Raw genomic sequence first — 11,277 nt, forward strand, 5'->3', positions numbered from 1 at the left:
AGTTGTGACAGTTACATAACAAGTAATGAATAACTAACAAAAATCAACATTTTTCAACAAGTAAACATTTGACCAATCAGAACGCAGTACCAACAGGTTTCCCTGGCGATTGCCTGAAGAAAATTCTAATGCGCCATTTTAGAACGTTATTTTGTAGAACCATATGTACGTACTTTAATCCTAATTTCACAACTTCACAACGTTTGGATGTTCTTACAACGTTGTGTGAACGTTATACAGGCCCTGACTTGCCTGTACTCCTTCTTGGTCACTTTGCGAAAGGCCATGGAGACCAATATGTGAAGCTTGATGGATCTCGGGAACATGTGCTTTTTGCAAGCGGTTTGAATACCAGTGGTTTAGATTCGGACACTGAGCAGAACGCCATGCTGAGAAAGAGCTACCACGCCAACCAGAATTGCATGCAGAGGAAGATCTGCCACCACCACCAGAATTGCATGCAGATGCAAAGTGGCTGCATTCGCCAGAACTGCATGCTGAGAAAGAGTTCCGATTCCCACCAGAGATACTCAGAATAATAATAGGTCTACAGATGACACTGTTAATGGACATGGGAATAATTGGGACATTCAATAGGGTTTCCAAGCAGTTTAAGCAGTTAACCAGTGGACTCTACCCATTCCTTCACATAGCACCTTCTTTGGCGCAAAAGCTCAACTTGCTTAAGGCTCGAGATATTACCATTAGTGTGAGGAATTTGGTGAACGGCGCTGGTAAAGGCAGCGGCATTGTTCTGTATATCCGTGAAATATTTGGGAGGCGTCCAAATTGGTTCAATGCTTGGGTAACCTTAACGGAATCACAATACTCCAGGTATATCATAATTATAACGGATGTATTTTGAAAGAAAGCATGAACTTTTTATATTTACTGGTGCATTGAAAACGAGGCCAGATACTATAAGCGTACAATCTTGTTGTTTTGCCGTTTAAAGTTTTATAGGTTTTTGAAGTTATATATAAATAATTTTGATAATATATTTTCATTTAACAAAAAAAATTAAAAAATTATGCCCAATTTTTTTTTTAAATGCAAAAGAAACCATGATTAAGCAAGATCACTATGATTAACAAAATTAATCCGAATTACCAAAAATTAACCTATATTGTTTTTCTTTCTGTTTTGCCGTTTTATAGGTTTTGAAAGTGTTATAGATATAGTTTTGATATAATATTTCATGCTCTAACATGTTCCTATTTGTATCGTCGATGCGAGAATCCCTACAATAAACTCAGTTCTAAAAAATCAGTTTTCTGATACACAACATCAGTGTTGTGTATCCGTGCCTTTCTTATTGTGTTGTTTACCCTTTGAACTTGTCTTTTAATAAAGCCATTGCTTTGGTGGTTGTAAGGACTTATTGTAGTGTGTTTAAATTTCCATTCTTTGCTGAACTCTTTAAATTTTGCACTAGAATAGTGTGGTCCATTATCTCTTATTATTTCATCTATTAGACCGAACTCGGCAAGAATTTCTTTCATCGTATGTATCACAGTCTAACTGTTCGATTTGCCGGATGGAATTAGTTTTACAATTTGATACTTGGTATAATAATCAGCAACGAGTAGATAGTCTTCATAATTGATGTGGAAGATATCACTGGCGATCATTTGCCATTCTCGTTTTGGTAGTGGTCTTTGTATCATAGGTTCTCTAGTTTGGTCATTTTTTAACACTTGGCATGCTGCGCATCTTCTTAAAATGATTTCTATATCATTGTTTATGTTAGGCCAGTACACTGCTGTTTTTGATAGTAGTTAACATTTGGTTGTGCCTTGGTGAGCTGAGTGAATTTGATGCAATATGTCTTGCCTCATGGATTCAGGTACTATTATTCTACTCCCTTTCCAGATAATTCCGTTTTCGACAGTTAGCTCATCCCTACATGAATAGTACGGTCTAAGATTTGGGGGGAGCATTTTTTCACTTTTTCAGGCCAGCCCTTGTGTATTATTTCCATTAATTTGTTTAGAGTGGGATCATCTTGTGTGTGTTTTGTTTTAGCTGTTCTGTTTTGTCTTTTGTGAAATGACCTTGGCTTATTTTAATTTCTTTTTCTATTTCTGTATTTTCAGGGCATGTATTTTCAGCCATCAGTATTGAGAGCCCATCGGCCAGTAACTTTTCTCGACCGGGTTTGTACTTAATTTTTTCATATCATACCCTTGTAATCTCAATAAAAGCCGTTGAAGCCTAGGTGGTGCACTCATTACTTTTTTTTTTGGTGGATCATTTCTAATGGTTTGTGATCGCTTTCTACAGAAAAGCTTCTACCATACACATAAGTGTGAAACTTTTCTACACCGTTCACTACTGCCAGTAATTCCCTTTCTATATTGGCGTATCTCTGCTCTGTTTCTGTGAGAGCTTTATTTTTTAAATGCGACTACTTTTCCTTCTTGGAGTAAGGCAGCACCTAATGCTTTTAACGACGCATCCACCTGTTTTGTTATGAGAGTCCGTCCATTCAAATAGTTTATCTTGTTTTAAAAGATCTCGTAGGGGTGCTGTCTTTTCGGACAAGTTAGGACAAAACATGCTCATGTATGTAGCTATACCGAGGAATTCTTGGATTTCCTTTACATTTTGAGAGCTGACATGCGTTTGATTGCTTCTATGTGGCTGGGATCAGCATGACCGCAATTTTGACAAAAAATCATGCCAAAGAATTTAATGTGTGATTTTTTTTATTTCACATTTGCCCGGATTAAACACTAAACCATGTTCTTTAGCGACCCGCATTAAGTTTATCAAGTTTTTATTATGTTCTTTTTCGTTTTTACCATGTACCGCAACATCATCAGCTATACGTGTCACACCTGAACATTTTTCTATTATTTGGTCCATTCGTGCTTGGATAATGTCCTGTGAAACATTTAAGCCAGAGGGGAGTCGTAAAAATCTATATCTTCCGAAGCCTGGTGTATTAAATGTTCTCAAATAACTTGATTCTTTGTCTAAACCTACCGACCAATACCCATGCCTCGCATCAAGTTTGGAAAATACTGTACTACCACTAAATTTGTGCATGACTTCTTCCAGGGTTGGGGTGTGATGGTAGGTTCTTTTTAGTGCTATATTTAAGTCTTTGGGGTCTAAGCAAATTCTCCAACGCCCATTGGGTTTTTGTGTATATGCTATACTATTTACTCAGTTAGTAGGTTCTTCCACTCCTGTAATTACTTTAAGGTCTACCATTTCATCTAACTCATTCTTTATATCATTGCAAAAGGGCAAGTTTTAGGCGCATGTATTATAGGAGCCACATTTTCATCAATGATTAGTTTCAGTGGCTTACATTTCAGTGTGCCTATACCTTTGAATCTGTCAGGGTACTTCCTTTCAGATCATCAAAATCTGTGATCACCTCATCATTGTGTACATGAGTTTCATTTAGATTCATTTCACAATTAAACTGAATGATATTTAGCTTCTTCAAGGTTGGAAGTCCCATGATCGCTGGACCTTCGGAATCTGCTATAAAAAACTTTGCATTGCATGTTAAGTTATTTGTGGTACAAGGTATATATGTATAGCTATAATGTTCTATTGGAGTTGCATTTTATGCAGTTATCCTAGTATTAGACATCTTAACATATCGTTTGTCAGGGAGATCATTCTTAATTAATTTCGGGAACATTTCTTTAAATAGCAAAATAGTGGCAAAATATTTCCCTCTGCACCAGTATCACACTTAACATTTAAGAAACATTTCCTGTTATTTCTTAAGTCTACTCTTACATTGGTATAGAGTTCAATGTCCTCATTATTCTTACTGTGTTCATTATTTTCATTCCCATTGTTTACACTGTCTATTTTTATGGTAGAGAAAATAAGTTCATCATCATTGTCATCTTGTTGTTCACTCATCATCATTGTGTGCATTTTCCTTGCTGGTTTTCTTTTGTATCTTGATTGTTTGTCCAGTCTAGGCTTGCTTGAAATTTGAGTTTTACTCGTGCATGCTATGCTGAAGTGATTCCTTCCTCCACATGAATTACAATTCTGTCCATATGCTGGATATTTTCCATAGTCATGAACTCGTGCACATCTGTAAGGAAGTGATTATCGGTCGTCAGTATGGTGGAGTTGTTTTTTATGTAAACTACATCCCGGTATAACATATAGAAACATGGATATTAATAACAGTAGAATAAGTGTTATTCAGTTAATATGCAATAATACAATTTTGACCATATTTGGTGTGTATACAATGGTTCCCACGAACAAATCCAACTGTTCGTCGAAACTATCGGTTACCTACAATATCTGATAGATGTTTGTGATTGCAGGCCTATAATGATACTAGGCGACTTTAATGCTAACATCCCTAGTAATTACAACCTTGACAAAAATTCGTACAAAAGACACCCGTACACCGAATATAGTCTGATCTTGTATGATTTTCTATGCGACAACTCAAGGTCTGTAACTTCGCTTTTAAACAAGATGTAATTTATACTTACTTTAAGGGACCAAATAAGTCCTATATTGATCACGTTATCGTTAATGAGTTCTCTTTTGATAGAGTTAACAATTGTAAAATCAATAATACTTTTCCTCCAATACTAATGATCACCTTCCCCTGCTTACATGTATTGAAATACATATATTGCTTGCAACGCAACTACCCCGAAATGTGATTATAGTGTTCCGAATAGGTTCCCTAAGTGCTTATGGGATGACTATGATTTATGTTTACAATTCACGGACAATGTTACTAAGATATTTGATAACTTTGACTGTTCTATTTCATCTTGTAGCTCGGTTGATACTGCTCAGATCGTCATTGACAGTGCTAATCTCTTCCATCCATTATTCAATCAACTACTACAATAAGAAATCGTCAAAAAATATTCCAAAAAGTTGGAATAACGATTGCACTACAGCTACAGACAGAGGTTTTGGTACCGCCTATGGACTCAATGTAACAAACCTAGAACCGGCCAATTTGTCCAATGCTACAAGTTAGCGAAAAAAAAAGACTACAGGCGTATTTCCAGGTGAAATGTCAACAATGCCGCCTCTATAAAATACTATGCTCTAAATAAATTGTACACTCAACATAATTCAAAACAAATTATGGAAAGCTGTTGATTACTGTAAGAAACATAACATCGATAATAGTGAGTCAATTTCGATCGAAATTCTAACCGATTTCTATGAAACCAAATTCGATGTAAGTGTAAAGCCCAGACCTTAAAGCAGGCTGTTTTTGTCAGTTCAAACTTTGAAAAATTCTCATTTCAAATTCAAAGGCTAATTACATTACTTAATAAGACGATACTTTTGAGAACGATCATTTCAGACAATGCATGAAAACTTTATTGGGCCTAGCCATTGCTAGGCCTTACGCTACATACATGTTTCGACAGATCCTACAGTCATCATCAGTGTTCAGAGATTCCATATAGGTAATCTTATTTAAACGAAGTGAAGTTTGTAACACGTCAATCTATACGTAATTCAACCGTATCAATTTCCTGAATCCGTACCAAGATCATGAATAAAAGCAATGTATAATTATTGGTAAACGGAATGAAGTAAAATCAGAATGACAAAGTTAAATTAACATGGTAGAGTTGTTTGTTGCGTGAGGGCTGCTCCCATTGAATATGTAATGCCTCCTTTATTTTGAGATGATGAATTGATGGGGCGGAGTCAAGAATACGGAAACAGTCCTCACTACAAGTTTGCATGCATTTGCGTAAATTCTTGAGGGCTGCTCCCATTGAATATGTAATGCCTCCTTTATTTTGAGATGATGAATTGATGGGGCGGAGTCAAGAATACGGAAACAGTCCTCACTACAAGTTTGCATGCATTTGCGTAAATTCTTAAGGTGTTTTAATATGTGAGAGTTCCTATCCATTGCCAAGTGCTCGCGCACGCGTGTTGAGAAGTGTCGGCTAGTTTCTCCGACATAGCTGGCATTACAGTCAGCACACACAAATTTATATACAACACAAGAGTGGAGACCGACAGGGACAGGATCCTTCACTGAAAACATTTTTTTTTTATTTTAAATAAAGAAAAATCCAACCTAAATTCAAAATCATTACATAAAAGCTTAGAAAGCAAACGAATTTTATGCAAGGCAGTTTTAGAAAAGGGGCCGATGTATGGAATTTTAAAATAAAGGGTGGTGGTGGTTGTGGCATTTATAATGGCTTTAGATGGTTTGGAACGTTTATTGGGGGAGCATATAGAATCAAGATCTTTCGAAATTATTTCATTGATGATGTGACAGTTGCGGAAACATTTTTTCCTTAGTAAGGATATTAAGGCTTTAAGGTCTTCATGAAAACCCATCCAGCTGCAATTAATTTTGAGTGTCCTGTCAACAAGCGTCCAGACCTGTCCGAGTTTGTAATTGAATGAACAAAAACTAAAATAATTACCGAGGAGCCCAGTAATGTCGGTTTCCGGAAGACATTATTTTTTAATTGTATTAGTGGTAGTGCCATCGATCATTTGGTAACATTACATAATAAAAATCAGTCCCAGGGCCTGACGGAATTTCCGCAAACCATTCAAAACATAGTATTAACTCTAAATTACCTGATGTGTTGGCTAGTATTTAAAATTTGTGTTTACAATTCGGCATTGTTCCCAGCAAATTTCATACCTATCTTAAAAAAAAACCCAACACTGCCAATTATTGTTTCTAGTACCATTTGAAAAAAAATCGAGTTGGCCTTTCTTGAATCGTATGGTAATTTTGAATTTGACCCTTACAATTTGGTTTTATAAATGATAGAGGAACAGCCATGGCTGCCACCACTGTCAATGACGTCTTCGGCTACTGCATTAATAAAGGTTCCAATGTATTTTTGTGCTCTCTAGTCGCCGAGGGTGCGTTTGATGCAATCCCACATGATGTTATTTTTTTTTAAATTAGGTGACAACATTGATGATCCATGGTGGAGATGCTTACTATCTTGGTACACAAATTTGACGGTGAAGGTGAAGTGGGCTGGTCCCATAAGTAGAAAAATTGCTATCCGTATACAAAGGCACAAGACAAGGAGGTTTGTCATCTCCATTCATATTTAATCTATTTTATAAAGATCTTACTCAAGGATTAAATTCTCTAAACTGTGGTATAGTTATTGTCCACTCTACCTTCAACGAATTTTGTTATGCCGATGATATTTTGCTTGCTAACCTTTCGACCACTGGGCTCCAAAATTTAATTTATTTTGCTAACGAGTATATCTCATCTCATGGATTACCGTTCAACCCGAGTAAAACTACATATACTGTCTTCATTTATGACTAAACCCTTAGTTTCAGTTTCAGTTTTTATTGGAACACTTTTACAACAGTGGCACACACTAATCAGTGGTGCGTCCAGACTAACTAATCAAAAAACAATAGAGTAAAATAGAACAAAAGTAACAAAGAAAACGCAAAGGTAAACAGAAAGATCAGGGAGTTTAACAAAATAGTAACAGAAAGGAAAAACATCCCAGAAATACAAAATTCAAATCAAAGTAAAAACAAACTGCATTTCAGTAAGAGATAACCAATTATAAAATCAAAATCAATTGTACTTAATATATACACATACACATATAAATACACACACGTAAATATATTGGCATAAGGTTCCGAGAACTGTCTCTTATACACATCTAGATGTGTATAAGAGACAGTACATATACACACATATATACATAATATATATACATACACACCTACGCACATATATGCACATACACACCTACGCACATGCATATACATACATTACATACATATACATATACACACATATACATATATATATATATATATATACATATTATATATACATATATATATACTTATATATGTCCCGCGCTGCCAGTCATCACTCTCAAAAATAAGGACACAAAAACGACTGCAGAACGGTTCGAGTTCGTTTATTGAAGCAAGAAAGTCACTCAACAGTGAAAACATCAAAATTTTCCAACAAAGAAGGAAAACGAAAACCCCAACAAGTAAATGGCAATCATAACCCTGGAAAAAAACAATTATCAGTCACAGTATTAACATACTAAATCTGAATCAGTTAAATATATACAGTAATTCAATAGGACTAACCATCATTAAAAGTATTTAACGTTATACAAATAGACACAATAATCATTAGCAAGTAATACATGTATTATTATAGAATTGACATTATGGTAAGCACATTTTCTCTTTAAATCAACACATTATCAAAGATGTAATAGTCATATGAATCACAATTATCAATCTTAATACAACAATACTGCAATTCAATAAATAATCACCCATCTTGACTTACAGGTTAACAATAGGCCTAACGATGCAAACGACACGGTACTCAATCTTCCAATCCCGGTCTTCACAATGACAGAAAATGTACTTCATAATACTACAGAATTAAACAACGAAGTACCAACTAAATATTGGTTACTGTATTTTCCAATAAACATAAAATATTCAATATAGTAGTAATTAATTTACACAGGTAATTGCCACTAATAAAGCAGTGCTACAACCATGAACAATGCAATAGTCTACATTATCACAACTTCATCGGCTATAACAAATATAATTATTAACATCAACATATATATTTTTGGATTATTTAATTATTGTTAACTACTATACCAATACCAATTCATTATATGATCAAACAAATCCATTACAGAACAAAATATACGCCTACTTTAACTCGGTTAACCATTCTATGGCATCAATCACACGACTGACCGCACCAACGTACAATTGTCAACTGATGGATTCTAGCATTTAAACCTGCCGCGCCCAACCCCGAACTAATTACCATACCGGTGTAGCGCACACAGGATGAATATTTGACATTAATACGTTTATTTAAAAGTTCGAATCCCACACATACATGCATACGGGATTCGAACCTGTTACCTCTAGCTGTCAAGGCTAGCATCATAACCATTAGACCACAGAGGCTTCATAATTTAAATTATCGTCGGGTACATTGTATTACACAATGGTGAACCTCGAAAGGATATATTTGTGCGAATATATGCAAGTGAGTTACTTTTTCATTTGTCTCAAATGATAAGAGAAACAAATAATACTAATAAAGAATATATATATATATATATATATGTATATATATATATATAATAATAATAATAATAATAATAATAATAATAATAATAATAAAAATAATAATAATTGTGAAAAATTATAATAATAATAATAATAATAATAATAATAAAAATAATAATAATTGTGAAAAATTAAATAATTTGTTTCAAGTGTATTAATATGGTTTTTAAAAAGCAAATACTAAAACACACACACACAAAAAAAAACACACCATACTAGACACATAATTATATTTGCTGCGAAGCAGCCAATTTATATTCTTGACAGCAATTTGACCTCTGAAAGGTCATTGTTTGTCAAAAAACCTGCGCCTAAGACAACTGAGAAGCGGAGTTTCCTTCTTTCGTTCTGCCGGTTAAAATCAATTACTTTAGGCGACATTTGTACACTAACCTACTCGTACCAACATCCGCATGTCGCAACGCTGGAGTACTATTCAGCGTTTTTACTATATTTCTATGTTTCCTATTTCTACGTTTAATTGGTCATGTCTCAGCCACAATATTTTGAGGCCAATATTATTTACGAACCCAGTTAAACTTATTTACTAGCCTATTTCAACGTGCTTGTTATTACATTTAGGCGACGCTTGTTGTAGACTGGCATACTGTTTTCGGAAATAAATACCATTTTATACACATGCTCAGATCGATTCGCCAGCAGCGAGTCATCGCCAGCAGCAGCGAGTCGCCAGCAGCGAGATGTCACTGCAGCAAAACACTATTGTACACGGTACCAACGCTGTTCTATATATAGACAATGGGTCGTGTCTCATAATATTTGTTATATTTTTATTATTCATTATTTTCACTTGACTCGCATAAATAATTTTGTTCGAAGAACATTTTATGCAGTTTTACTTCGCAGCACTTCACTTGCAATTTGCAATTTCTAGTAGGTAACTTTTATTTCAGATTGCAGAACATCAATTCTAAGCAATAAACACTTGTCACAGACCAGTCACCAGTTTTTAAAGTGATTACAATTTTCATAGAATTACATTATATTACTTAACATGCATTATAATTATATATTTATTATCCAATAAATAAGTATACTCGACTTATATTAAAAGAGTTCGCGTAGCCTATATGTTGCATTGTCAAAGTACAAAAAAAATGCCTATTTTGTAAACGGCAAAAGCTGATCTCCATGGGGAGGTTGAAATCCGATCATGTAATTCCCCGTAGTTGTCAATCTCATTTCCCTAGCTAAAGTAAATATATGCGATATTGTTGCTACGGTCCCAAAAAAACAAACAGCGTATGCACGCCAAAAATCTTGCCCCTGTTATTTAGTTGTTATGGTGTATTGACACTTCATTGGCAGCTAAGTTGAGATTATGTACATTCTATATCGTCAATACCAAGGTAATTCAACAGAAGGACGCACATCTACGCTCTCGAACATAGCGCGTGAGTACAGTCCTTTGATCTTTACTGTGGCATCGACAATCCGATACTAGTTGCGAGTACAGCCGTCAATTATTAGTCTATGCGTGGCATTCGTTTTATGGTGTTAGTTTTTATTTTATTAATTTTGGGCACTTTGCAATGTCTGTTACATCTGATCTTTTTTACCGCGAGCTTGTTAAATGCTTCTATAAACTGCAATTTGATTTGTGAAAATTGACCAAGAAAATGAAAAGTTACAGCAATTTAAAATTTACGAATTTTATAAAATTTAATGTTCTTATGTAACATTAATCTGTCATTTTGAAAATGTTGGCATAAGGTGCCGAGAACGAACATTTGAGTATATACGGAACATTTATTAATTTTTTCTGCGAAGCGAGTCTCATGAACGACAATTCACCACAATTTTGGTAAAATTAATGTTGAAATGAAGAATATATTTTCAGTCTAATGTTAGTGCAAAATATCATTAGGCCTTTATAATCACCGCACGACGCGCGATTATCATGGCAACTAACACGCGCGTGGGTAATTCGTTACGTACGCTGACGGTTTATGGTCTGGTTGCTATGGTTTTTGTGACGTTCAGCGTGTAGGGACGCACATGCGCCTAGAATGTCGATGCCAGAGTTATAACCTTTGGCTATGTTCAGACACAACGACTTACGCTAGCGTAACGTTAATCGAGTGGTGTGAACTTGTGCGCGGCGTAGCGAACGCCAGTATTATCGCG

The sequence above is a fragment of the Anneissia japonica genome, unplaced genomic scaffold (assembly GCF_011630105.1).
Source record: "Anneissia japonica isolate Jap-2015-1 unplaced genomic scaffold, ASM1163010v1 scaffold287710_len209622_cov133, whole genome shotgun sequence".
In the NCBI taxonomy this organism is placed as follows: Eukaryota; Metazoa; Echinodermata; class Crinoidea; order Comatulida; family Comatulidae; genus Anneissia; species Anneissia japonica.